The sequence below is a fragment of the Microtus oregoni genome, unplaced genomic scaffold, assembly GCF_018167655.1.
Source record: "Microtus oregoni isolate MIOR12 unplaced genomic scaffold, Mior012 000053F_ref0000044, whole genome shotgun sequence".
Lineage (NCBI taxonomy): Eukaryota > Metazoa > Chordata > Mammalia > Rodentia > Cricetidae > Microtus > Microtus oregoni.
In genome coordinates, this window is record NW_024543829.1 from 15,427,511 (window position 1) to 15,439,909 (window position 12,399).

A 12,399-nucleotide genomic window follows, 5' to 3' on the forward strand; every position below is an offset into this window, starting at 1 on the left:
CTTGTTTTTTGTGGTGTGCATATTTCTTTGGCTAAGCTTCTCACTGTGTTTGAAATTACTGTGCCTTAATCAAAAAACAAAACTCTTGGTTGCTTAACCCTGTCCAGTTTATTTTCATGTCACATGCTTCATATCTAGAAAGTCACACGTCCTTCTGCACATATCCATATTAATTTGTAACTTCCCCTTAGTGCCATTTTTTTCCTTTAAATGTAGCCCCCCCCTCCTCTTTTTAAAATCCGGTGTTTACCAGTGACCTTCCTTAGTGACTTTTATTTGAATTTTCATTGTGCTTTAGAATTTGGGTCTTTTGCCCCATTTCTGAGAGAAGAACTCCCAGGAGTTACAGTTAGTGTGTTAGCAGGGCCTCTGTGGTGGAGAGCTGGGCATTCGTCCTCCTCCTTGGTGCTCATGGTCTGTGCTCCAGACTCCCATTAGTGTTAATAAGAGGCACTTGCCTAAGTCCCTGTATACCAAGATAAACCCAGGCTCTTTTATTTTATTTTAATTTTTTAAAGATTTATTTATTATATATACAACTTTCTGCCTCCATTTATACCCATACACCAGAGGAGGGCACCAGATCTCTTTACAGATGGTTTGGAGCCACCATGTGGTTGCTGGGAATTGATCTCAGGACCTCTGGAAGAGCAGACAGTGCTCTTAACCACTGAGCCATCTCTCCAGCCCCCCCAGGCTCTTTTATAATGCCTTGTGTAGATACCATGCTTGTTTTTGTTGATGATGGCAAGAGTTTTGATCTTGAGGTTAACTGACTATTAAGATTGAGTTTGAGTTGCCTTGGGATATGGAATGAATTACTAAGTCTGATCTGTAATTAGAAGTTTTCATTGTGATTAGACTCAAAACATTTATAGCTTGTGAGCTATAGAAACTTTTAGTGATTTTTGTACTGTGATGAAACAAGACTTTTCTGTTTATTCTTTCTACTTCTTTAATCCCAAATAAGTGATTATAGCAGTTTTGTGAATATTGAAGAGAACTTGGTAAAAGTCGTCATCATCGTCATCACTTAGAAGCATTTCCACACTCACTCTCTGGGCTCTGAGTCTTTAGTCGGCTAGTGTGGGTCACCCTGCAAGCATATTGAAGTTGCTGTGCACTACCGTAGAGCTTAGACACTACAGCCACTGGTCAAGTATTAACCACTGGTCACTACACTTTTCTGTGAATTAGGGTTTCTTAGGACATTCGTTTATGTATATTTAATTTAAAAGAAGATTTATTTCTTAGATTGAAAGCAGTGAGTCTGGAGTTTAGGCTGTACTTTGTTGCCCATTATCTTTGTGGATTTTTAGTTAGCCTCTGTGCTATGAAATGAAAGTGGTGCATTGACTCTCAGAAGCGTCCTTTCTAGTTCAGGCTTTGAAGGCACAAAAGGCAGGGGATTACTGTAGGGTAGGCAGTGTTTTAGGTAGGCAGTGCTTTCTGACTTGGCTGCCCATCAGAATCTTCTGGGAGAATTAGGGAAAAAGGCAAAGTGTTTGGGCTTTAAATTATATATTCTGAATCCAGAAGCTTTAAGGGTAAGGCCAGAAAATCTATGTGTATTAGTTTATTTGTGCTTTAATTTTTTTAAAGATTTGTTTATTTACTTTATGTATATGAGTATCTGCATGTATGCCTTTATGCCAGATGAGGACACCAGATCTCATTACAGATGGTTGTGAGCCACCAAGTAGTTGCTGGGAATTGAACTCAAGACCTCTGGAAGAGCACCCAGTGCTCTTAACTGCTGAGCCATCTCTCCAGCTCCTCTTTGTGCTTGTAATTTAGGATTGAGAAGTAATGTACAGGGTATCATTTCTACACGTGTGTGTACACCTGTGTGTGTGCATGCATCTGTGTTTGGATATATATCTCTCTCTGTGTGTGTTCACATGCCTGCATACATACGTGTGTGTGTGTCTCCCTGTGTGTGTATTTGTTTGTATTTATGTTATGGACATAAAGTCATATAGATTATAACATAGGTAGTGTGTGGTTAAATATTTAAATGGCAGGGCCTAGAGGAACTCAAAGTTCAGCACTTGCCTAGGAAGTGCAAGATCCTGTATTCTGTTTCCAGCACCAGAAACGAAAGAAAAACAATCGAGAAAGGTGATAAGTATTGTGGGAGTTTAAAGAAAGAGTGACCAGAAGTAAGGATGGAAGGGAAGGTCTCTGTCAACCTGTGAGTCTTTATCTGGACTCTGGCTGAACTCTGGTTTCTGAATGAGATTTGCATAGTTAGACGGTAAAAGGATATGCTTGGTATAAGAAAGAACGTGAGGATGGGGGGGCAGTTATGATGACAGTTTTAGTTTTTATGTTAGTGTCCTCTGGGACTTTGGTAGATTTCATGAAGACTTTCAGGAGTGAGCTATGATAAAACTTGGAGGAAGAGAGTGTGCTGACTAGTAGGAAAAAGAAGTAGGAGAGCCCTGAACAGGGAGTGCAGCTTGTACAAGAAGCCAGTATTGTAGGGGCGAACTGAGCCTTGTGGAGGCAGGAAGCTGAGGTAGCAGAGCCCAGGTTGATGTGGGAGTCTTCTGTTTTGTGTCTCCCGCAACACCAGGTCACTTGATGTAGAGCCGTTGAAAGATTTTAAGTTGAAGGGCAACAGTCTATCTTGGATTTTGACAAGTTGTTGAGAGAATAACTTGTAGTAATGCTAGGGTAGAAATGGGGAGACCAGTGAGGAGGCTGTGACAGTAATCAAGGTCAAATGACACTGGTGAGTTGGACCAAGGAGGTGGTAGTGGAGCTGAGACAACTGGTCAAAGTAGGTAACATTCTGAAGGTAGAGGCAGTGTGGCTAGTTGTTGTATTGGATGTGGGCTGTGACAGGATTCTGAATAACTTTCGAGTGCTTCTGTTGAGACACTGGGGTTTCCATTATGGGAGATGCCAATGGCTGAGGAGGAGGCTGGAGGTAAGGGGGTCAGGAGTTTAATTTTGTGTCTGTAGAGCTTAAGATACCTCTGTGTCAAGTGTTGAGGGGTGGGCACGGAGCTAGGAGGCCTAAAGGACTTGCCATCAAGTGGAATTCTGCTTTTTCTTCCAATCATTTGTGTGTTTACATTTATTACAAACTTAATGTTCTTCCTTTCCTCTCCTTTTTTCCCTCTGTGAAATAGTCCTGGCTGTCCTGGAACTCACTTTGTAGAACAGGCTGGCTTCAAACTCACAGAGATCCTCCTGCCTCTGTCTCCCAGGTGCTGGAATTAAAGGGGTGTGCCACCACTGCCTGGCTATTTAAAACTTAATGTACTTTCTGTTAGGAGTTAGGAAGGGCAGGCAGCTGTAAAACCTGTATATATGACTTAGTTATTGGAAGACTATCAGATATCATGAGGTAAGAAGAGAGACAAAATCTCCTAGGTGAGGTGACATTTCAAAGTATTTTTGAATAACAATTACCTCTGCTATTCTAGTCCCTGATCAAAATTTATCATTGAGCACAGGCTATAAACTTAATTGTTGGAAATTTGTAGTGGACATAGTAAATTTTAGCCTAATTTAAAACATGATCTAGTGTTAAAATTTTCTCTGCAAATTTGTTTATTTAATGTAGTAGGAGCAAAGCTCTTAAGATGCTTTACAAAAGGTACTTAAGAAGTGGCTATTAACCATCTTTTAATTATTGATAATGTTTTAGATTTTATAACCATACCGGAAATCTGAATGACTTGATTCTTTGCCTGCTCTGTGAAGTTCTGTAGAGGGCAAGTTTATGAAGAAAAAATTGTGTGAATTTATGTTAGCAAAATAATGTTCATCTCTAAAAGCAAAAAATAATGTATTTACTCTAACAAGTATTTTGAATGCCATTTTGTTCACTTAGTTGAAGCACTGTGTAGCCCAGGTTTCACTATGTGGCTCAGACTAGCCTGGAATTTGCTATGTTCATCCAGGCTCTTCTTGAACTCTGAATCCGCCTGTCTTAGCTGCCTACTAGTTGGTAAGATTGCAGGCACATGGACAGTCTCCATGTCCAGCTCTTGAGTGTATTTTCAAGAAGAAATCCATATTTAAAATATTTAAGCAAATTTAATTAAGGTTTTGAAAGACCTCAGTTCTAAGTATGGAATGTGGTGAGAAATGGACAGACCCTATCAGCTTGAGGTGAGGAAATGAGACTTCAGACATGAGTACATTCTACACATGGATAGTGTAAAAAGTGCAGACTTACATGTCACTCTTCCATTCTGCTGCTCAGTATCACTAAATTATAGAAAAGAAATCTTTTCTTTTTGGCTACTTTCCATTTGGTAGTCAGTTTAACAATCAGTCTTCAGAAGAAACCCTTGAAGTGTTGATGTTTAAGATGTTAGTCTGAAAGTATTTGCTCTTTTTGGGTGTCTGAGTCTCCTTGCAGGTCTGATAGATGCTGTGGACCCTCTTCCCTGAAGCTACCCCTCTGCTCACGCATACAGAATCTGTTAGAGGTGGTAGCCTTCTGAAGCCTACTCATGGGTACCCTTAAGCATAAAGGATACTGAATTCTAAATCTTGCCCTAAGTAGCTTACATGTGATTTTTTTTCTCTCTAAAACTTTGCTGAAACGATTTTTCCATGTTTATTTTTGCTCATTTCTTAGAAGAGCTTCAGTAAAAGTAACATCTGGTGGAGGAGTCCACTCAGACACTGGGACCCCAGGCCTGTGAGATCTTTTCTCCTTAACCCACCAGCTGAGTGCCCTTTGAGAAATGTCCCTTAGATTTTGCTTTCCTGTGTGGTTTCTGTACTCCTTATAAGCAATTTATAATCAGTTTCATGATCTTATGACTTCATGATTTTCGCTTTATTGACTTGAGATTGGATCTGCCATTGAGTTTTGGAGAAAAGGCCTGGGCAATAGATACACATGCATACATTGTGCTGTCTTTCTGCTGACTTCTCAGAAGAGTTTATGTCAGTAGACTTTTCTCGATGCTGTATTAAATAGATGTTAAAACCATCCTGTCCTAATCATGTTTGAGTATCAATGGATTTTATATATATCTTGGGTATATGTATTAAATATATATATATATATATATATATATATATATATATATATCTTAGTTCTTCAGCTTACCTTTTCAGTATTCTTTTAAAAGTTTATTGCACTTATTCATTTATGTGTGTGGACATGAGAGCCAAAGGAAGATTCACAGGAATCATCCAATATGTGACTTTTATGGTGTAAGTTCTGGGGATCAAACTCAGTTATCAGTGTTGGCTCTAAGCACTTTGACCAACTGAACTACTTTGCTGGTCTTCATGTGTATTATGAGCTGTGGGCCTCTTCCCACAGCCCGGCTCCTGGCTGCCTGGCTAGCTTATACCCCAAAATAACAACACAAACTCTTCATTTAAACACTGCCTGGCCCATTTCTATTAACGTGTGTGGCACTGAGGTGTGCTTACTGGGAAGATTCTAGCCTATGTCCATCCTGGGTTGGCGCTTCATCGCCTCTGCCCCGGTGATGAGCTACATGGTATCTGTCTGAGGCGTCTTACCTCACTTCCTCTTCCTCCCAGCGTTCTGTTCTGTTTACTCCACCCACCTATGTTCTAACCTATCAGGGCCAAGCAGTTTCTTTATTAGTTAACCAATGACCTTCCTCCATCATTTCCCCCTTTTCTGCTTAAACAAAAAAAAGGAAGGCTTTAACTTTAACAGAGCAAAATTACATATAACAAAACAGTTATCAAGTAAAAATTATAATATTTATATCTATTTTATCTTTATCATAACTAAGGAAAACTATAGCTATAACTAACTATTCTTCAACTCCATCAAAGACTCCAGAAAGATACAATATTACCTAAGCAAACAAGAAATAAGCAATTTTCAAACTCTAGAAATGACAGAGACATCTCGCTGCCTTGACAGTCACCCAAAGTTTCTCTGTACCATTGGGGCATCCATCTTCGACCTACAGGCCCATAGTATCCAGAGACATTTCCATGAAGCAGGAAATTTCAAAGTCAGTTCAGTCACTATCTGTTGTGTCCTGCAGAATGTCTTGCAGACTCCTTCATGAATCAGGAACCCCTTTAGGCAAGTTCAGTAGTCCTATCTCTGCGGGTTCTCTGTGTCAAGTTTATGCAATAGTCCAGGCTAGAGCAGTTTCTTGCCCAAATGGCTATCAACCTCCATAAGGATCCTCTTCGATGCCCATCTTCTTCTTGAAGTAGATTGGTGTTTCCAGGAGCAGACATGTCTCATTGTCATGAAAAACCCTAAGTTATTAAAACATTAAATAGCATATTCTGTAGTCTTTGAAAGATATGAAGAATGTCAATCTAACTGAAATATATATATCTATCTAGAAAATCTAACTAACATGGCTACAAACTTGACTATTATTGATTATCCATTAACAACCTATATACTTTACATTTTTAAATGAACTACACAATCACAATACCTAATCAAGATCAGAAACACATATACATATAACAAAATTGACCTTAAATTTAAATCACTAAAGCAAAATCCATATCAATGTAAATTATTCATACCTATATCATATCCCCATTTAAATGTAAAGGAACATTTATAAACAATATTTGGGAATATGGGCGCAGTTATTTCTCTCCAAACTGCTTCCTGCTGTATGGGGGCACTGTTAATCAGATATTTCAGGGTATAACCTGTCTGTTAGGTTCATCTCAGTCGTCAATTGAGTGAAGTAATTTTTTGAGGGTGTTCACAGCAACCTTTCAGGAGGGCATGGTCCATCATACCATATTGGGATAGAAGCAATCCACAGGGTTTCATTCTCTGTGAAAACAAAAGAAGAATCTCTTTTCCAAAGTATCATATCCTTAGATCCAAATTCTGAAGTTAAGGTATTTTCAAAATATCTATGTTGGATTAGTTCAGCAGCATTTATAAACAAATATCTTTTAGCAGCTGTTGCTCTTTCCTCAGCATTCAAACAATTCAAAGAGAGCATAATAGCATACAGTATCAAAATTCTCTGTTTAATTTCCATCTTTGTATGGCTTTATTTTAACTCTATTTTGTTTATTTTTACTTTTTGAGACAGGTTTTCTGTATATCTTTGTCCTGGAATAACTCTGAAGACCAGGATGTCCTTGAACTCTCAGAGATCCATCTGTCTGTGCCTCCCAGGCATTGGGATTAAAGGCATGTGCTACCACACCTTGAAGTCACAGAGGTCAATCTCCCTCTGCCTTCCAAGTGTTGGGATTAAAGGTGTGTCCTACCACACCCAACTACTCTCTTTTTTCCTTTTTTTTTTTGTTTTTTACTTTAAGAACTTTAACTTTTAGGCTGCATATATGTTCAACACACTGTAAATCATTTAGAGGCTTTCTTTGTTTTTGAATCTCTCTTTACTGTATCTCTCTCTCTTTTTCTGAACACATGAGCCTTTAAATTACGGAGCAAGATGGGTAGGATTAAAGCCGTGGCTTTGGCAGCTAGATCCAGCCTCATGGCGGAGGTACCGGTTGTAGCCATGTTTACCGCCACAACTCTTGGCGTTTTTTAAGGTCCCTGCCAGCAAGCAAACTGCAGCATTCTGCTCTCAGACCACATTCAGTCAGACTACCTGCTTGAGTCTGAGTCAGAGTTTGCCCTGGCAGGACGGCCCAGAAAACCGGCATTTTAAAACAGCACAACTTTTTTCTTGCTACGGCTGAAAACAAGCAAGCATTCGGTCGGCTTTTATCAACACCATTTAAGTGTTTCATGGCAGGACCTCTCAAGAGCTGCAGGGGTTTGCAGCTAAAGCTGAGTCAGGAAGCCTCTCTTAGATGAGAGCGCTTGCTTGCCTCTAGCAGGCAGAGCAGACCCAAGAAATTGCTGCTACCACATTGGGCGGCATTCTGTAGTATGAGCTGCGGGCCTCTTCCCACAGGCCGGCTCCTGGCTGCCTGGCTAGCTTATACCCCGAAATAACAACACAAAAACTATTCATTTAAACACTGCCTGGCCCATTTCTGTTAATGTGTGTGGCACCGAGGTGCGCTTACCAGGAAGATTCTAGCCTATGTCCATCCTGGGTTGGAGCTTCATCGCCTCTGCCCCGGCGATGAGCTACATGGCATCTGTCTGAGGCATCTTACCTCACTTCCTCTTCCTCCCAGCGTTCTGTTCTGTTTATTCCACCCACCTATGTTCTAACCTATCAGGGCCAAGCAGTTTCTTTATTAATTAACCAATGACCTTCCTCCATCATTCATGCATTCATTACATGGTGTTTCATTTTGTGTTTCAAATGAACACAAGTTCTTAATTTTTGTTTAGTCCAATTGTTCAGTCTTTCTCTTTTCATTATATTTTAAAATAGTATTATCTGTCTTACTTCTTGATGAATGGTGTAGATAAAAACTTATCCCTCTAACTAGTTAATACAGTGGGAGACTGATGTATAAGGAGTTATCTAACAAGAAAGTTGGGGAACTGGGAGGATGAGCCTGCAACAGTCTGTTTCCATTTAACCAATCCCTGGACTTGGCCATTTATTGAGTGCTCACTGTAAGCCTGCCACTGCATTGGGCATCTTCTGAGCAACACTATGGACTCTGTACTATAGTAACTGAAATAATGAGAATCTACTTTTTTTGTGGGTACAGTTGTATATTATTTGAAAGAATTTTAGAAGTCAAGGGGCAATAATCACAAAAACTAACTATCATTAAGTCACAAAGTTGAAGAAATTTTATTTAAAAAAGAAAAAAAAAGTGGTTTCCAAGATAGCTTTTAGTTGCTGAAGACAATGTAGGATTTAGAGGATAAAGGTATTTAAAAGCTTGTTAAAGAACACAACAAACAAGAAAGGATGAGGAAAAAAAAATGTGTCTTAGATTTTAAATCCTGTCATAAATGAGTATAATTTCTCTTTTCTCTCCTACTTTTTTTGTTCTGTTTTTCAATACAGGTTTCTCTGTGTAACCTCCTTGGCTGTCCTGGAACTCATTGTGTAGACCAGACTGGTTTCAAACTCACAGGAATCTGCCTGCCTCTGCCTTCTGAGTGCTGGGGTTAAAGATGGGCGCCACCACCGCCTGATGAGTATAATTTATGTGACTTCACTAATACTCAAACAGCACAAAACTCATCTCTAAAAAGAGTCTCAGCGCTCTTTTGGAATTGATTGTTAAGAATTTACGCTGCATGTGGGATACACCTGAAAAACAACCTGTAGAGACTTAGAATATCTGCGTATGTGAAACTGTTTTTGTAAATTGCACCAGTTGGCCCTAAATCCAGTTAGTAGAGGTCAGCCATGATGCAAAGTTTTCCATCCTTGGCAGAGAAGCCGGAGGACACTTTGAGTCTAGTTTTTAGTAACTGCATTATTATACAGATTTATTGCACGATTTTTCTTGTGGTTGGGAATTCATTCTAATCCCTATGATTAAAATAGGTATTTAGCCAGGCGGTGGGGGTGTACACCTTTAATTCCAGCACTTAGGAGTCAGAGGCAAGCAGATCTCTGTGAGTTCAAGGCCAGCCTAGTCTAGTTCCAGGACAGGCTCCAAAGCCACAGAGAACCCTGTTTCGAAAAACCAAAACCAAAAAAAAAAACAAAAAACAAAAAACAAAAAACAAAAAAACAAACAAACAAAAAACCAACAACAAAGCTATTTAGAGGTACTCCTGTGAACTTTGAAAAGAACTGTAGTCAGAGAAAAAGGAGGAGCTGGGTGCCTTGTTGCACACTTTTAATCTCAATACTCAGGAGTCAGAGGCAGGTGGATTTCTTGAGAGTTTGAGGTTGGCCTGGTCTACATAGTGAGTTTTAGCACAGTCAGGGATTTGAAGAGAGACCTTGTCTTAAACAAAAACAAACAACAGTAACAATCAGAAAAGAAGAAGGAAAGAATAGCCAGGTCAGTTTCTTTTGGAACCTACTATAGACTGAAACAGGGGCCTTTTAAATAACTTTACTGTATATTTTTTAAACTGTTTTTGTTAACATGGTTAACAAAAATGTTTCATCTGAGAGACAGGATCTTTGAAATACTCTTGGGAGTAGCATAGGTCAGCAAGTGTGTTTAGGCATAATTGAGACACAGCATGTCGTGGAGTTTCCATAGTTTAGTGCTCAAAATGCTAAGGGCTCCATTTGAATCTTAGTTTCCTGATACTAGGTCAGGATACCAAAATTTAGATTTTTCTTTTTGGCTTTATCACTGGTTAAGAATGTGGCAGAGAAGAACTATTGCCTGTTTGTGGCTTACAGTCCCAAGCTGTGATATAAATTTAATAGTGTGGATAAAAATTTAATTAAAATTCTGATTATATTATTTATTTATACTTTACTTACTATTTTGCCCTTATTGTACATTATATTGTGAATTTAAAGCTTCGCATGAAGCAAATCCATTTTAAGATTTATTACAAAAAGACTTTTTAAGTGGAACAAACTAAGGACTTCAAAAGTATTCTTTATGTTTTATTGTAAAGAGAGTGCAGTGGAGCCATTTGAATAAATAAAATACATATGGCTAGGTCTTTTATCAGTCTACAAAATATAGACATCAGTGCACATGCGTTTACAGCCTGATCACAGCTACAGAAAGCTGGCTGGTAACACTGCATGTTTGGAATAGCCTACAGTCCCTCTTGTTGCTTTCCACGTGTGGTCCTGCGCTCAGGTGTGTAACTATCTGTGGAAAATGTGGCAGTGGGTGGGTCATCTGTGGTTATCACTCACTTTTCACTGTGGTTTGTATGTTACCTGAAAAGCAAAGAGTATCAGTTAGTAACTTAATTTTGTTGGTGAGGTTTCCTGTTGACAACTCAATGGCCATAGTTAAGTTTTTGAGGAACCAAAATTTGTGCTCTGATTTTTGACTCAGGATGTTTGTGCCCTTAATGGTGCCTTCCCTATTGTTCAAGGGTCATTCATAATTATTTTTCCTGGTCTTGAAAAGCTGTGTTAAAACAGAGGCTCAACTGCTCTTCAGTTCCTTCTTTGCTGTAAAAATTACTCATTTCTTCCTTGTTTACTGTTGGGTTTTAAATTTTAGAAATTGGTATTTTTTGTTTGTTTGTTTTATCTCCTTTAAAGTTAGAAATCTTGGAGTCGTTCGCTGTTGATGAAATCATGACTCTGCAGTTTAACACTGTTTTTTTGTTCTCTTACAGGGGATTAAAGAACTGACAGAGAGCCAGTTTCCCCAAAATTGGTAAGTACTTTTAGTATGCACACATAGTGTGCCTGATTCTAGCTGTACTCATTCAGATATTAAGTGATATTGTAAGTGATTTTTTTTCCCTCCAAAAAATCTTTCTTCCCCGAAAGAAGGTTTTGCTGTTTGCACTGAAAGTGAATTTTTAGCTCCACATAGCTATATCTGAAATTTATTTGTGTTTCTTTCTGATAACTTCACTAGACTTGCATGCTCCTGAATTTGATAACTCGTTAAAACTTGAAAGTCCTATTGCCAAAATGCCCTTAATGCAGTAGTTAGGCCTGAGAATTGGAAGTCAGGAAAGAGAAGTTCATATTCCAGCTGTATTTTGTATTCCTGCGCTGTTAAATTTGAGGTCCCGCAGTATATAGACTGGCCAGGTTACTGTAGCCATGGGGCCTTGAAGTTGGAGCCTCTTAATGTCTGTATTTTTACACTTGGATTTTGCTACTGTTTTAATTCTATTGCCTTTCCCTCATAACTCCTTATAAAGTAATAATCAAGACCCTTTACCTTGTGGTGCTACAGAATCATAGCCTCTGTCCTGCATAGCTATTTTGTTTATTTATTTATTTACTTATTTATTTAGGTTTTTCGAGACAGGATTTCTCTGTAGCTTTGGAGCCTGTCCTGGAACTAGCTCTTGCAGACCAGGCTGGCCTTGAACTCACAGAGATACGCCCGCCTTTGCCTCCTGAGTGTGGGGATTAAAGGCGTGCGCCACCACCGCCCGGTGTGCATAGCAATTTCTTTGCTTACATCCCTGACAGGTTGTTAATTCTTCAGGTCCACACTGAACACTACATTTTAAAAAATGCAGGCCTTTGTTTTCTGTAATGAATGTGTTTTGGGAAACCCTTATTCCACAGGAACTGAAGAAATATTTCTAAGGTTGGGGCTGGGGTGGGAAAAGGGTTCTGTGGTCAAGTCATTTGGGAAATGCTGCATTTAACTAAGTTAAACAGGTTTCTTTACTGCAGGACTTCTCAGAACCTTTAATATGCTAATGTGCATTGTGAATCTCCAAGATGGGGATATGACATGCAGCATTCTTGAATCCTTCTAATGACAGGGAGCCCACTACCTCATAAGGTAACCACTCCTTTTTCTCACAGCTCTAACCCTTGGTTCTTCTTTGTGTTGGTCTGAAATCTATGTTCCATGCCTTTGCTTCTACTAAGCATGATACTGGTTGTTTATGCTGGGACCAGCACATCTTCCTGTGTGACC

The 12,399-nt window shown here is 39.2% G+C and overlaps 1 protein-coding gene across 13 annotated transcripts in view; it reads left to right on the forward strand.

Annotated features, from left to right (window-relative positions):
• Positions 1–12,399, forward strand: part of Phf21a (PHD finger protein 21A) — a 173,807-nt gene that overhangs the window by 21,394 nt on the left and 140,014 nt on the right. For 10 of the 13 annotated variants that reach the window (XM_041637457.1, XM_041637465.1, XM_041637460.1 and 7 more), the window contains exons 2-3: positions 11,123–11,163; positions 12,150–12,261. The gene's annotated coding sequence lies outside the window, so the exon portion shown is untranslated. Of the gene's footprint in view, positions 1–7,172; positions 7,217–11,122; positions 11,164–12,149; positions 12,262–12,399 lie in introns of those variants that run through there. The other 3 variants (XM_041637459.1, XM_041637464.1, XM_041637458.1) reach the window with 2 other exon arrangements.